Here is a 16,224-nt window from a genome sequence, read left to right on the forward strand (position 1 = left end):
ACGGATCACCTGCGGGCTGATCCCAGTGGGAAATACCATGTGGGTCTAAAAAGTCCTTGGACCGTAACCTTCCCACCCAGTGCCAGGCTAGACAGGCCTGTTCTTGGTAGGGAGGGTGGCATGCAGGAGTCCCCAGGGCCCCTGCTGTAGTTCCGGGGGCACCAGACCATGCCTGAGACCTGGGGCCGTCGGGAAGCAGGTGGTGTGGGGGGTGCTGAGCCCAGAGAAGCAGGTGCCCCCATCAAAGAGCCACGTGAGCGACATGGGCGGAGTTGTTGAGGAAACACAGTGAGATGCTCCAGGCTTCACCCCCTGGGCCCTCTAACGGTAACCCTCACCCCCCCAACCCAGTGTAGAACAAATGGAAACCCAGTTTCATCTTTCTTCAAGATCTTGCCTCAGAGGATCCTACTAACCTCTCTCGTGCTCTTTCTCCTTGGTGTGCAGAAAGCTGGGGAGAGCTTGATGGGTTCCAGGCTGATAAGCCTTGCTTACTCTGAACAGTGGTGGGAGGATAGACTTTTTTTCTTGGACTATCGTTGGACCTGGCAGCCCTGTCTCTCCCATTTTAAGAGGAGAACAGCTTCACATCTGGGCCCCAGGGGTTGAGTCTATTGATGAGTGAACGAGGGTGAATTCTTTTGCCCTTCCCAGCTAAACCCCAATTTGGGGGCAAGGACCATCCTTGGCATTGAGCCAAATTTTGAGTTGAAAGGGGAACTTTTCTGGATAAAAGAGACAGCTTGCGTGAAGATGGAGGAGGAAGGAGTTACAGAGGAGAACCATAGGAAGGAGGGGAGGACCAGGGGAAGGAGGGGAGGATCAAGGGAAGGAGGGGAGGGTCAGGGGAAGGAAGGGAGGATCCGGGGAAGGAGGGGAGGACCATGTGAAGAAGGGACTTCAGGTCTAGTTTAGAAGGTGGGCCCTGTTTTGAGAGCCTTTACTGTGTTCTTGCTTTCTTTCAGTTGCTCAATCATGTCCAACTCTTTGTGACCCTATGAACTGTAGCCTGCCAGGCTTGTCTGTCCATGGGATTCTCCAGACAAAAATACTGGAGTGGGTAGCCATTCCCTTTCCCAGGGGATCTTCCCAACCCAGGGATGGAACCTGGGTCTTCTGGGTCATTGTAGGCCAATTCTTTACTATCTGAGCTACCAGAGAAGCCCCTTATTATGTCCTTGGCTTATTCCAAACCACTAATCTACAGACTCAGAAACTTTGAACTTAGCCTTTACTCAGGGATAGTGGGGCATCATAAGTGTTTGTGGAAGCTAGTGGGCACCAGGGCAGGGAGGGCATGCTCGAGAAGAGCCCCAGGGGTGCTGGGGAGCAGGAGCTCGTCACTGAGATCCTGCTCCCCTGCCAGGGCCTCTGTCTGCCCCTCTGCACCTCTGGGCCTTGGGCCAGGCCAGCATGGCCCACAGGCTCTGTCTCAAGGGGAGGCTGGTGGGAGATGTCTGAGGCAGAGGGGAGGCCAGTGACATCAGGGCTTATCCCGCTGGCTCCCCGCCCCAGGCTGGCCCATGTTCAGCCGTGTCCCTCTGCAAGATGGTGGCTGCTCCCACCAAATCGTTTTTCTACATTCCTTTCCCTGCATCATCTCAGTAGACCTGGGGCTCCTTTGTTTCTAGCCCTCAGCTCCTGCCTCGGAGTCTCTCTCCTTCACCTACTTTGTAAAAGTCTCTTTATGCCTCCCATCGCAGATTACCTAATCTGAGTGTGCCATCTGTTTTTCTGTCCCTTCTGAGCCTGGCCACCTCGTCAGGGCCCTCTGAGGATTCACGGAGACCATGCGCCAAAGTCACTTAGCGTGTGGCCGGCCACCTACCAACACCTACTGCTGTCCCTACTGCTGGTGGAGGAAGGGACTCTCTCCCCTGGCCTTGACCTGAAAGCCCCTGCTCTTGCCTGACAGTTGTCTCACCTTGGCTTGAGCACCTCCAGGGAGGGGAAGCCGCATGCTTGGGAGGCGCTTGGTCTACCTGTGCCAGAGAGGATGTGGCAGGAGTGGCTGGGGCCACACCACTTGTGGCTGTTACATTTGGCAGAAAAAGAAACTTCGCTTCTTTCAGATGGCTGATTCTATTTTCAAGTCTTCACCCACTGGGAATGTTTTAGGCCTATTATTGAAAATCCAGTGGGTGGATGCAGCAGAGCTGAACAATAAAGAACACTGCCATAGAGAGTTCTGGAAGCTGAAAATACATCTTTAGGTAGTAATAATCATATTGGCATAAGTTCACAGTTTTGAAAGTAGGTTTACACATGCCTTATTTAGCTTAAGAATCATTTTTCCCCAGAGAGAATTGCGTAATATTGTGGTATCCCATTGTTTAGTTGTGTGCCTTATGCCAATGTGACCATCATTGGAGAGCTTATCTTAAGCGTTTTCTTGATTCATTTATCAGATTGTTAATCAGTGTCCCAGTTGAACCTGCTCCCGTAAAGTGTGGGGATTCAGTATCCACCCTCAACTCTGTATTGTCTCAATTTCTTCAAGGAAAAATACCCTGCAGTCTGACCACTCCGGCATTAAGACGATGCCTGGTTTGCAATGATAAAATTAAAAAACAAAACAAAACACAAAGTTGTCTGGGCTTCCCCAACTCTTGGGCTATTTCTTGGTGCCCATCAATGTACCCAACCAGGCCCCATGGCCTTTTGGGTTTGTTCCTCTTTTTCTTTTATTTAGTTAGTTCTAATTTAGTTGATTTACTGTACATGTGGAAGAAGAATCTTTTAGAATCCCTCTTCTCTTTCTTCTCCCCACCTCTCTCCTCACCCACTTCTTTTAGAGTACATTTTTCTTGATCCCTTCTCTTTTAAAAAATTTTATTCATTTTTCAAGGTGCAGTTTACATAGACTAAAATTCTGTCATAATTGTACAGTTTGATATTTCTTATATAAGTGCATGCCTCTGTAACCATCATCCAGATGAATTTTATTTCTGTCTCTCTAGAAAGTTCCATCATGCCATTTCCCAGTCATTCCCCTTCTCATAAGTAATCTGTCATCATAGATTAGTTTCGCCTATACTTGAATTTCATGTAAATGGAGTCATACAGTATGTACTCCTGTATATATGGCTACTTTCACACAACAAAATGTGTATATCATCTGTTCTTGCCGTATGGTATCTCATTTTATGAGTATGCTGTAATTTGTTTATCCATTTTCTTATACATGCACATTGGGTTGTTTCCAGTTTGAGTGTTTTGTGGAGACAGGCACTCATTTCTCTTATGTATATACATGTAGGAGTGGAATTGCTGCCCTCCCTCACTTTCAACATATTTGTTTTTCTGTTTAAATCTGTGGCCTCTATGAGGGGGGATCTAGGGCCTCATTTGTGCCTCAGTCTGGTGGTCTTCACATCGTTGACCTTTGAGTTTGACTGCTGAAGTGTCCTTAAGCACAGAACTCAATCTCCCAGGGACGATTTGATTGTTGGGTCCATGAACTATTAAAGACTCCTTAGATTGTCAAAAACATGCCAGTAGAGAGCATGTGTCAAAGTTTTATTGAACTCATTTAGCAAAAGAACTAGCAGAATAACAAAACTGACTCTGTGAGGATGTGGGGAACTGATTAAAAAGTCCATGAGAAAAGGAATATTCAAAGCAAAGCAAAGCAAAAACAGCATTATAAATAAACTATACTTCAATAAAATTAAAAAAAGATCAAAATGGGTTCATGCATTTTTTGTTGTTTAGTCGCACAGTTGTATCCAACTCCTGCGACCCTATGGACTGTAGCCTGTCAAGCTCCTCTGCCCATGGCATTTCCCAGGCAAGAATACTGGAGTAGGTTGCCATGTCCTCTGCCAGGGGATCTTCCTGACCCAAGGATCGAATCCACAACTTCTGCATTGGCAGGCTTCTTTATTGCTGAGCCACCAGGGAAGCCCATGTCTTAGAGGACAGTAAAATCTTTCTCTGTTTGTTTGTTTAAACGTTTTTATTTTGTATTGGGGTATAGCTGATTAACAATGTTGTGATGGTTTCAGGTGAACAGTGAAGGGACTCAGCCATACATATACGTGTATCCATTCTTCCCCAAACTCCCCTCCCATCCAGGCTGCCACATAACATTGAGCAGAGTTCCCTGTGCTATACAGTAGGTCCTTGCTGGTTATTCATGTTAAATAGAGCAGTATATACCTGATGAGAACAATAAAATCTTAACCTCTGAGGCTATCATCTCTATCAGAAAAGAAAAAAAGAAAATGGAGTATCTTACTGTTTTTCTACATTATCCCAGGAATTTTATAGAATTGTAAAATACCCTAATAAAGTGTGAGTTAAGTTAGGATATATTTTCAGAGAGAATAAGATAACCCCTTTGGCAGGGTCACACTTATTAGAAAATACATCAGCATGACATTAAAAGTTCACACAATGATCATTTTTGGTTTCATTTCCAAGTTTTGGATATTTTGTCTGCACAGACCACAATAGACTGTAATATGAGATATAATAGTAGGAGACACGGATGAAATCCTCATAGTTATTTATTTTTTAAAAATAACGGCTGCCCTCCTGAGACCTGAAATGGAAGAGAAAGATAGCCACCCATGAGAGGCAGATGTGGGCTCTTTCATAGGGGTTCATTTCCCCCATGTCGGATTTACTGGCCAGTGTCCCCCTTGTTGGAACCTTACACCAGAGCCAGACAACAGTGGATTTGAGTCCAGCAAAGATCTTCTTATCAGCCTTTTTCTGAATTCTCCTGACATGTATCCACAGACAGACATTTTTTCACAATTGGCCAAAGGACTCTCAAAAGGCAGAGGCCTTGAACCCATGGCTTGGGTCGCCAAGCAGGGTTGGCTTGCTTTAAGGGGGTGACCTTAGGTCAAGGGCAGTGGGACCCAGGCTCTCAAGTAGAAAGCAGGAAGCTGCAGCACGGGTTAAAAAGAACGTGCTTGTTGATCTTTAAGTCGCTGTGTGTGTGAGGAAGTGTGCACTCTCCCTGCCTGTCGGTGGATGTGAGCTAGAAGCACACGCTGCTGCAGCTGCAGGCCCCTCTGTCGAAGGCTGAAGTGTGTTTACTTGTAGCTGTAGGTCTTATGCTGAATGTAACGGTTTTCAGCTCGGTTTCCCGTTGCCCCAGCTTTCATCTGCTAGGTGTTTCAGATCTCTCTCTGGCGTATCCAGAGTCTTTTTTGTACTTAGGTGAAGTGGTTGGTGAACATGGTTATTATTATTTTTTTCATCGATGAGGTGGAAGGTGAGGCTTTTGCATGTTTGCACCAGTCTGAGGCAAAGCTCATATTTACTCTGCTTGTCTTGATTTCAGAAAACACACACATTTACTTCAACAAGTGGCATAAAGGAGAGATTTCCAAGTTGCTGTTCTATATCAGAAACCCTGAAGTAGATCTCTTTGATTACATTTTTCTTTTTCTCCCCAAGGGCCACTGATTTTGTGAGGTCTCTAGAATATTGTCTTCAAGGTACTCACCTCTCTTAGAAAGGTGGCAGGAATTTTCCAGGTGTGTTTCCTAGCATGCACAGCCTCCTCCTGCTCACAGTGCATCGTGGTGATGTCCTCGGGTGTGGGGAATCTGTCATACTCCTCAAGGACCCTTTACTGGCCATCTGCAATGGGCCGGGACTGGAGACTGTGAGCGCAAAGGAGATGCATGAAATGAAAACATGTATTACTAGGAAGCTTCTTCCTCAGGAGGACAATGTTAGTTCCTGTTACCTGGCCTTTGGTCATTCTGTACTCCGGAGAGCATATGTTAGACATTGTTCTGAAAAGATGGGCCTGATTAAAATGCCACTTGAGAAAGTTTTGACTAGATTCATCAGGCGGCTCTGTTGCAACACGCTAAATGAACCTACAGTTATCTTTTGGCCCTGATTGCTGGGTTACTTTATGGAATAATAATGACTGTCTTCTCTTTCAGGCTCGCTGGCTGCCTAGCTCTGTGTATATAATCTTGCCCATGTCTATCTGCATACAAGGACTAAAATTTGTTGAACACTTACACCAAGCAGGAAGGAGGCTAAGCCCTTTACATGTTCTTTTTTTTAAATTTTTTTAAATTATGAAAATTTACAGGAGATTTGGAAAATACAGAACAAGGTTACATATAGTTCTACTATGTATTGCAATTTTTTTAGGTAAATAAATGAAGATTTTCAGTTGGAGTTTCAATATCAAACTCTTAAAAGTTAATAGAATGAATATACAGAGAAGTAGGATATAGTAGACCTGAAAAGCAATCTGAACCAATTCAACATAATTAAGATTTATACAATTTTCACACAATAATAGGATACAAATTCTATTCAAGTTCCCATAGACTGTAAACTAGGAGACATTGGAACATATCCAAGGACATAGTACAAGGTGCAAAAATGTAACAGTCTAAAGGTATTGAAATCATACAGAGACTGTTCTCTAATCACTGTGGAATTATGTTAGAAATCAATATCAAAAGATATTTTCAAGTGCATTGTGACATTTACCAAGAGAGATCTTTGACTTAGCCATTGAAAGCCTCAGTAAAAGTAAAAGACTGAAAAAACAAAGAGGGTGATTGCAGAGAAGAAAACATTTAAATGAGAAATTAGTATCAAAGCGAGAAATTAATATTAAAGATACTTTAAACAAAATCCCAGCCCTTTACATGCTTTATATATCATTAAATTCTTAACACCACCCTATGACATAGGTACCAGTTTTTTTTTTAATCATGCCCATTTTTTAGAAGAGATAACTGAGGCATCTTAAGGTTAAACGAGTTCCAAGCTAGTGAGGAGTAGAGAACTTTGGAACCTGAACTCAAGCAGACAGCCTTTTCTGGGTGTCCGAGTTATCCTGGTGGGATTAAACCCCTCACCATTATTACCCACTGCATCCTGCCTTCCCCAGGTGTCCAGGGAAGTGCACATTTGTGCCACTCTGAGAGAAACCTCTCAGTTACTCTGCCATTCTTGAGTTTAAAAAATTACAAAGTTACTTTACAAGGGACATCAAGTAGAGATTTCCAGGTTGCTATTCTATATTCAGAATTGTGGCTGTGAACTTGCTTTCTGCATTTTAAGTAATTATCTTAAGAAATCAGCTATTTCAGCTCAAAAGAACAACCTTTGCCTGGATTTCTGGGCTGATACTCTCTTTTCCTATGAATTCTGAAAGTAAGGCAATTCAGGAAAATATTTCATTTTACTCATTTGTAAAGAAGCTTGTTATTTTGCAGTGTTCAGGATATGCTTTTCAGGAGGAGCTTTGTTGTCTTTCCTAAGAATGGTAAATAACCCAGATGTGTGACTATCTAGTTGTTCCCCATCCATGGAGGCCTTGCACACAACCAGTTCCAACTCAGATTTTTGTTGAAACTTTCAACATGTAGTTTTCTTTTAGAGAACAAAATCTTAAAACTGACAACTGGAGCCTGTTAGATGCTGTTACAAGAAATGGTACTCCAGGAAGGGTCTGGAGTAATTGAAGACAAATGTGTTACCAGTAAAAGCCACACCAGTTGGCATATTCCTCAGCCTTTGTCACTGTTGCAGCACAGGAAGTGTGTGTGTGTGTGTGTGTCTGTGTGTGTGTCTGTGTGTGTGTGTAGGGGTGTCTTGTGACTCAGGGAGAGCAGTCCCCTGACCCAGTTGATCTTGGTGATTATGCATAATGGAGTCTTATTTTCTTAATGACAGGATTATCGAATTTGAGGTTGGAAAAGGACTTTGAAATCATGTGTTTCAACCTCTAGCTTTCTAACCAATCAGAACCTAAACCATGTAAGATATTTCTGTGATCATTACCAGACACTTAAACTTGGGAACTGTGGGGGTCCCATACAGGACTGTAAACCAGTCAGTCTCCAGTCTGGCACTGCTCCAGGCACACTGTATTGTCAGAAGTTTGGAGTGGGCAGCAGTTGGTATAGGAGCCTTGGAAAATTTTTTAAAGTTCAGGTGATTTGCTGCCTGAAAAAGCTTGGGCACTCCTTTTGTACAATGGAACTGATTGTATCATTCTCTTTAGTATCTTTTCTCAAGCCCATGGCTTGGTAGCCTGTGAGCTGAAGTTCTACATTTGAAAATACTATTATTTCTAAAGTACCTTTATGAATACATAAAGAAACATAATCATGCTGGAAATTGTTTTTTTTAAAAAGTGTACTACAAATACAAAAACAACATAGAAATATGCAAACAATGCTCTCTGTGAGCCCATTAGAATTAATCCGTCCTAATTGCAACAACTCTGGACTACTAAACCTTGAAGTAAATACTGTCTTCTACCCAGTGGTAGTAAGGTGGGCAGAATTTCTAGGAATGATCCCCAAGATTCCACTCCTGAATCTCCAGAACCCATGAATATGATGAGCTGTCATCCCAGTAGTGAAAGACAGGGAAGCCTGGTGTGCTGCAGTTCATGGGGTCATGAAGAGTTGGGCACGACTTAGCGACTGAACAACAACAATCACTCTAGTAGTTGTGTTATGTTACATGGTGCCATTGACTTTCCAAAAGAGAGGGATCCAAGTGGGCCTAACTGTAGCACTTGAGCCATTAGAAGCAGAGAGATTTCTCTGTCAAGTGAAAGAAGAGGAATCAGAAAGTTGGAAAACTTGAGGAGGAGTTGTGACTTTGAAGGTGGAGTGGCCACGTGAAAAGGAATACAGGCCACTTTATTGGAGCAGAGAGCAAACCTTGGCTGGTAGCCAGCAAGGAAATGGAGACCTCAGACCCACTGCTGCAAAAAATGGATTCTGCCAACAACCTGAATGAGCTTGGAAGTGGATTGTCCTCCCAAGTCTCGAGACTAGAGTTCAGCCTGGTTGGATTCTTGATATTAGCCTTGTGAGACCCTGAGCAGAGAATCTAATTGAGCTGACCTGGACTTCTGACTTAGAGAAGTGAGACATAATAAATGGAGGTTGTTGAGCCATTAAGTGTGTGGCTTAAAATACAGATAGCAAGTTGTTTCTGGGGCGTTTGGCTCCTTCCCTAGTGGCATGTTGTCAGTGAATGCCAGATGGGAAGTCTGGACTCTTAGCCCTGCCCTGGTCTCAGCAGTGGTACGTGACATTCCTCAACCTCTCCACTAGATAGTGGGGAGGATCTTGAAGAAGAGAGAGCTAGAGAAAGGGATTCATATAGGAGATCCTGAGCAAAATCCTGACCAATACATAAATGAATCTGACTAGAATTCACATTCCACAAAGTTTGAAAAAAAACTACAGTAGGAAATGCCACCTAGGTATTCAGAGTGACCTCTAGGTAACACAAATGAAGAAGACCAGACTAGCATTGCATGGGCTCTGGAAACTTAACTGTCACTAGCATCATATAGCCCACAAATTAGCCCAGGATATGCATGCTTAATCTAAATAGGGTTAGTGCCTGCTAAATGTAAATAGGATGCAGTCTTATAATAGCTCAAATGCCTCAGATACAATAAAAAGTGACTTGTCATGCCAAGAACCAGGAAAATTAGAACTTCAATGAAAAAATCAACAGCCACTGACACCGGGAAGACTAAGATGTTGGAATTACTTGCCAAAGATCTTGAAGCAACCATCAGAAACATGCTTTAATAAATAGTTGCAAACACTCCTGAAACAAAAAATTAGAACATCTCAGCAAAAAAATAGAGATATTAAAAAATGAAAATTATAGAACTGAAAAATAAATCACCATATTAAGTACACTGGATGAGCTTAATAATGGAAATGACAGAAGGAAGAATCAATGAAGTTGAAGAGAGATCAATAAAACTTAGGGTACCCTATCTGTCTGTTGTCCAGCCAACAGATAGAAGCTAGTCTTGAAAAAAAAAATGAACAGAGCCTCAGAGACCTTTGGTACAATAACATTAGGTCTAACATTTGTATCATTGGGGTAACAGAAGGAGAAGAGAAGACTCTAGAAATAAAAAATATTTGAAGAAGTAATGGTTGAAAACTTCCCCAAATTGGGCAAAGGGATAAGCCATTAGAATCAAGAAGCTGAGCAATACTCAAACAGGATAAACTCAAAGAAATCTATCCCAAGACACATCATAACCAAACTTCTAAAAACTTTTTGTCTTTAGACAAAAAGCAGTGAGTGAGAAGCAACATATTACCCATAGTGGGAGAATGATTTGGAAGACAGTGGATTTCTAATATGAAATCATTCAGTCCAGAAGGAAGTGCACAGCGTTTTCAAGTGCTGAACAAAAAGGACTTTTCACTCCAAGTTCTACATCTAGTGAAAATATCCTTCAGGAATAAAAAGAAAATAAAAAAATTCTCAGATGAAGGAAAAGAAAGAAAATTTGTCAACAGCAGATCCTTAAATAAGTTATGGCTGAAGAAAATTCTCTCCACAGAAAAGGAAATGATAACAGGGAGGAGGCCTGGAACTACAGAAAGAGGGAAAAAAACATAAAAGAGTGGATGGGTAAAAACAAGAGTATGTTTAATAGACTGTCTTTATCGTTAATCAATTTTTAAAGATTTATTAGAGTATAGTTGATTTACAGTGTTGTATTAGGTATTAGTTTCAGGTGTACAGAAATATGTCTTATTTATACATACATACATACATATATATGTGTGTGTGTCTGTGTGTATCCACTCTTTTTTAGATTCTTTCACCATGTAGGCCATTACAGAGTATTGAGTAGAGTTCCCTGTGCCTTAGAGTAGGTCGTTATTATCTATAAAGTATTGTGTATATGTCAATTGCAATCTCCCGATTTACCCTCTGCTCCCCATATTACCTACCTCCTGGTAACCATAAGTTTGTGTTTTTACATCTGTAGCTCTATTTCTGTTTTGTAGGTAACTTCATTTGTAGCCTTTTATTTTTCCACGTATAAGTGATATATGATATTTATCTTTCGGTGTCTGACTTCACTCATTGTGACAATCAGTAGGTCTGTCCATGTTGCTGCAAATGCCATTATTTCACTCTTTTTTATGGCTGAGTATTATTTCATTGTATATATGTCCCACATCTTCTTTATCCATTCCTCTGTCAGTGAGCATTTAGATTGCTTACATGTTCTGGCTATTGTAAATAGTGCTACAATGAATGCTGTATGCATATATATCTTTTCCAAGTATGGTTTTTTCCAGACGTAGAGGAATTAGGCTTCTTGACTTCAGACTTCACTACAAAGCTACCAAAGGTACTGGCCCCCAAACAGAAATGTAGATAAATGGAATAGGATAGAAAGCCTAGAGATAAATCCACACACATGTGGCCACCTTATCTTCGACAAAGGAGGCAAGAATATACATTGGAGAAAAGACAGCCTCTTCAATAAGTGATGCTGGAAAAACTGGACAGCTGCATGCAAAAGAATGAAATTAGAACACTCCCTAACACTATACACTAAAATAAATTCAAAATGGATCAAAGACCTAAATGTAAGGCCAGACACTATAAAACTCTTAGAGGAAAACGTAGAACACTTTTTGACATAAATCACAGCAAGATCTTTTTTGATCCACCTCCTAAAGGGGATAAAAATAAAGTAAACAAATGGAATCTAATTAAATTTAAAAGCTTTTGCAAGCAGAAGAACACTTCACTTGAAATGGGAAAACATTGATACCAGTAGTCATTGATAAGTTCCATATGTATATTGTAATAGCTAAAAAAAACCAAACCAAACCACTAAAAAACTAAAAAGTAATTTAAGTAGTTTAAAAAACTATACAATGAGATATACTCGAAAAGTCTATAAATAAATGTACAAGTAACTCACGGGAAGGTAGGAAAAAGGAAAAAGAAGAATGATAAACAGGAAATAAAGAGGAATTTGATGACACACCTAATATCAATAATTATTTAATTGAAAATGGTCTAAATATACCAATTGATAGAGATAACAGAGTGGATAAAAAATGTGACTCAACTGTGTGCTATCATCTACAAGAAACTCACTTCAAATGTATTGATATAGATGCATTAAAAGTAAAAGGGTAGAAAAAGATAAACCATGCAGACATTAACTTTGAAAAAGCAGGAACGGCTATATATAATACCAGATAAAGTAGATGAGAGAGTGAAGAAAATTACCTGAGATAGAGACATTACACAATGACAAAAATGTCATTATACCAAGAAAATATAACAATCTCAAATATTAGTGAACCAAACAACAGAGCTGCAAAGTACATGAAGCAAAAACTGATAGAACTTGAAGGTAAACACATCCATAATAATAATATTTGGGAGCTACAGCATCTCTTTCAGAATTTGAAAGAACTACTAAATTAGATATCAGGAAGGATATAGAAGAATTGAACAGCATTATCAGCCAAGCAGTTCTGATTAATATTTATAGAACACTCTACTCAAAAACAGCTTGAAACATACCTTTTTCAAGTACTCATGAAACATTCACCAAGTTAGACCATACCCTGGGTCATAAAACTAATCTCAATATATTTAAAGGAGTGGAAATAATATGTATATGTTTTTTGACCATAATACAATCAAACTAGAAATCAATAACAGATAACAGGAAGATCTCCAAACCCTTGAAAATCATATAACACACTTCTGAATAATTCATGAGCCAAAGAGGAAGTCTCAGAGGAAATTTTAAAAATACATCAAGCTGAATGAAAATGAAAATAGTACATATTAAAAAGTTTATGGGACACAGCTAAAGTAGTGCTGAGAGGGAAGTTTATAGCACTAAATTCTTAATTCAAAATGGAGGAAAGATCTGAAATCAATAATCTAAGCTCCCACCTCAAGAAACTAGAAAAGGAAAAGGGGGGGCGGGCACCCAAACAAGCAGAATAAAGAAAGTAATAAAGAGCAGGAATCACTGAACCCAGAAAACAACAGAGAAAATCCATGAAAAACCAATTCTTTAAAAAGATCAGCAAAATGGATAAATCTTTAAGATGACTGAAAATTATTTTTAAAAAAGAAGACACAAATTGCAATATTAGGAATCAAACAGGGGCTATCCCTACAGATCCTGCAGCTATTTTAAAAATAGTAAGAGAATATGACAAACAGTTCTATACACATACATTTTGACAATTTAGATGAAAAGGACCGTTGCCTTGAATATCACAAACTACTAAAACTGACCCAAGATGACACAGATAATCTTGGCAGTCCTATAACTGTTGAAGAAATTAATTGATAATTTAAAAGCTTCTAAGAAAGAAATCTTCAGGGCTAGGTTTCACTGGAGATTTCCACTAAACAATTGAAGAATAGGCACCAATTCTACGTAATCTTTTCCAGAAAATAGAGGAGAGAATGCCTTCTTATTCATTTCACGAGGTCATTGCAACTTGATTACCAAAACTAGACAGACAGTACCAGAAACCTACAGACCAGTATCCCTCAAGAGCATAGACACAAAAATCCTCAACAAAGAACTAACAAAACAAACCCAGCAGCATATAAAAAGAATTATGTAGTGTGACCAAGTGGGGTTTATTCTAGATATGGAAGTCTGCTTCATTGTTTAAAAATCACTTAATGTAATCTGCCATATCAACAGATGACAGGAGGGAAAAATCAGATAATCATATCAGTTGGTGTAGGAAAATCGCTTGACAAAATTCAACAAAGATTCGTGATGAAAACTCTAAGTAGAGTAGGAATATAGGGGAATTTCCCCAGCTTGGTAAGGAGCATGTACAGTTAACATCATACTGAACGGTGAAAGAGTGAATGCTTTCTCCCCTGAGAATAGGAACAAGGCAAAGATCTCTGCTGTCACTAGTCTTATTCAGCACAGTACTGGATATCCTAGTCAGTGCCATTCTGAGAAAAGAAATATAAGACATACAAATAGGAAAGGAAGAATAAAAACTGTCCCTATTTGTGGATGACGTGATTCTCTATGTAGGAAATCCCCAAAATAAAAAAAAATAACTCCTGGAATTAATAAGTAAATTCAGCAAGATCACAGGATACAAGATCAATGCACAAAAATTATTTCTGTGTCCTAGAAATGAACATATGGAAACCCAAATTAAGAGCACAATACCATTTATAATCTACCCTAAAAAATTAAAATACTTAGGTATAAATCTAAGAAAACATGGACAGGATGTGTGTGTTGGAAAATCAAAGGAAAGAATAGGTAAAATAATTTTGAGAAAGAAGAACAAAGTAGAAGGCATCTATTCTATTTTATGACTTACTTTAATAGCTAAAATAATTAAGATTGTGTGGAATTGGTGGAGAGATAGATACATAGGTCAATTGAACAGAATAAAGAACCCAGAAATAGACCCACACAAATATGCCCAACTGATTTTGACAAAGGTACAGAAGCAATTCAACAAAGGAAAGAGCCTTTTCATCTCATGGTGCTGGATCAGTTGCACAGCCAGAGGCAAAAAAAATAAACCTCTACCTAAACCTTATACCTTGTAACAATTATCTCAAAATGGATCATAGATTTAAATGTAAAACATAAAACTGTAAAAGTTATAGAATTAAACACAAGAGAAAATCTTTAGGATCTAGGCCTTGGTGAAGAGTTCTTAGACATCACACCAACAGAACATTAAAGATAAAAAATCAATCAATTAGATTTCTTCAGAGTTAAAAACTTTTGTGAAAAACTCTGTGAAGAGGATGAAAAGACAGGTTACAGACTGAGTGAAAATATTTGCTAACCATATGTTTGACAAAGGACTTATATTTAGAATGAATGAAGAACTCTCAAAATGCAATACTAAGTCAAAAAGTCCAATTAAAAGTGGGTAAGAGATGTGAACATACATTTCACTGAAGAGGATATACAGATGGAAAGTAAGCACATGAAAGGTGTTCAGCATCATTAGCCATTAGAGAAAGGAAAATTAAGAGGACAATGAGACTGTATCTATTGATCTATGTATCAATGATACTAGTACTATTTATCTATTAGAATAAGCATTAGAAGGGCTGCAACAAAAAAACAGTAGTAATGCCAAATGCTGGCAAGGGTGTACAGAAGGTGTTCTCTCATACACTGCTGCTGGGACTGTAAAAGGTTTCAGCCATCTGGAAAACAGTTTGGCAGTTTCTTATAAAAATAACTTTGCACTTGCCACATGACCCAGTGATTGTACTCTTGGACATTCATCTCAGAGAAATAAAAATTTTTGTCCACACAAAAACCTGTACAAGAATGTTCATGGCAGCAGAGCTTTATTTATAATAGTTCTGAATTATAAATAACTTGAATGTCCTTCAATGGGTGGATGATTAAACACAGTCTAGTCCATTCATATGATGGAATAGTACTCAGCAGTAAAAAGAAATGAATACAGCCAACAACTTGGATGGGTCACAAGAGCATTGTGCTTTGGGAATAAAGCCAGTCTCAAATGTTATATACTGTATGATTAATTTATATTACATTTCAAAAAGACAAAATTATAGAGTTGAAGAACAGATGATTAACTGCTAAGGGACAGTGACAGGGTGGGGAGAGGACTGGTAGAACTATGAAATGATAGCACAAGGGAGTTACTTCGTGGAGATGGAACAGTTCTGTATCTTGACTGTGATGGTGATTACTCAAATCTGTACGATGGGGCAAACTGCACAGAGTTATATACACACACAAATCAGTGCATGCAAAAACTATGAGACGTGAATGAGATCTGTAGTGTAGTTATCAGTATTGTACACACATCAGTTTCTTTGTTTTGATATTGTACTGTAGTCATGTGAGATGCCATCACTGGAGGAAGCTGGGTGGAGGGTTCACGGCATTCTGCACCATTTTGTAAGTTTCTGTGAGTACATAATTCAGTTCATTTCAGTTCTGTCGCTCAGTCGTGTCTGACTCTTTGTGACCCCATGGAATGCGGCACACCAGGCCTCCATCACCAACTCCTGGAGTTTACTCAAACTCGTGTCCATGGAGTTGGTGATGCCATCCAACCATCTCATCCTCTGCCGTCCCCTTCTCCACCTGCCTTCAATCTTTCCCAGCATCAGGGTCTTTTCAGATGAGTCAGTTCTTTTCGTCAGGTGGCCAAGGTATTGGAGTTTCAGCTTCAGGGCATCAGTCCTTCCAATGAATATTCAGGACTGATGTCCTTTAGGATGGATTGGTTGGATCTCCTTGCAGTCCAAGGGACTCTCAAGAGTCTTCTCCAACACCACAGTCAAAAGCATCAATTCTTCAGCACTCAGCTTTCTTTATAGTCCAGCTCTCAACATCCATACATGAATGCTGGAAAAACCATAGCCTTGACTAGACAGACCCTTTGTTGGCAAAGTAAT

General features: G+C 39.9%; 1 protein-coding gene across 3 annotated transcripts in view; it reads left to right on the top strand.

Moving 5' to 3' along the window:
- Positions 1–16,224, top strand: part of SH3KBP1 (SH3 domain containing kinase binding protein 1) — a 331,078-nt gene that overhangs the window by 42,766 nt on the left and 272,088 nt on the right. The window lies entirely within an intron of this gene.

Source organism: Oryx dammah, unplaced genomic scaffold, assembly GCF_014754425.2.
Source record: "Oryx dammah isolate SB20612 unplaced genomic scaffold, SCBI_Odam_1.1 HiC_scaffold_23, whole genome shotgun sequence".
Taxonomy (NCBI): Eukaryota; Metazoa; Chordata; class Mammalia; order Artiodactyla; family Bovidae; genus Oryx; species Oryx dammah.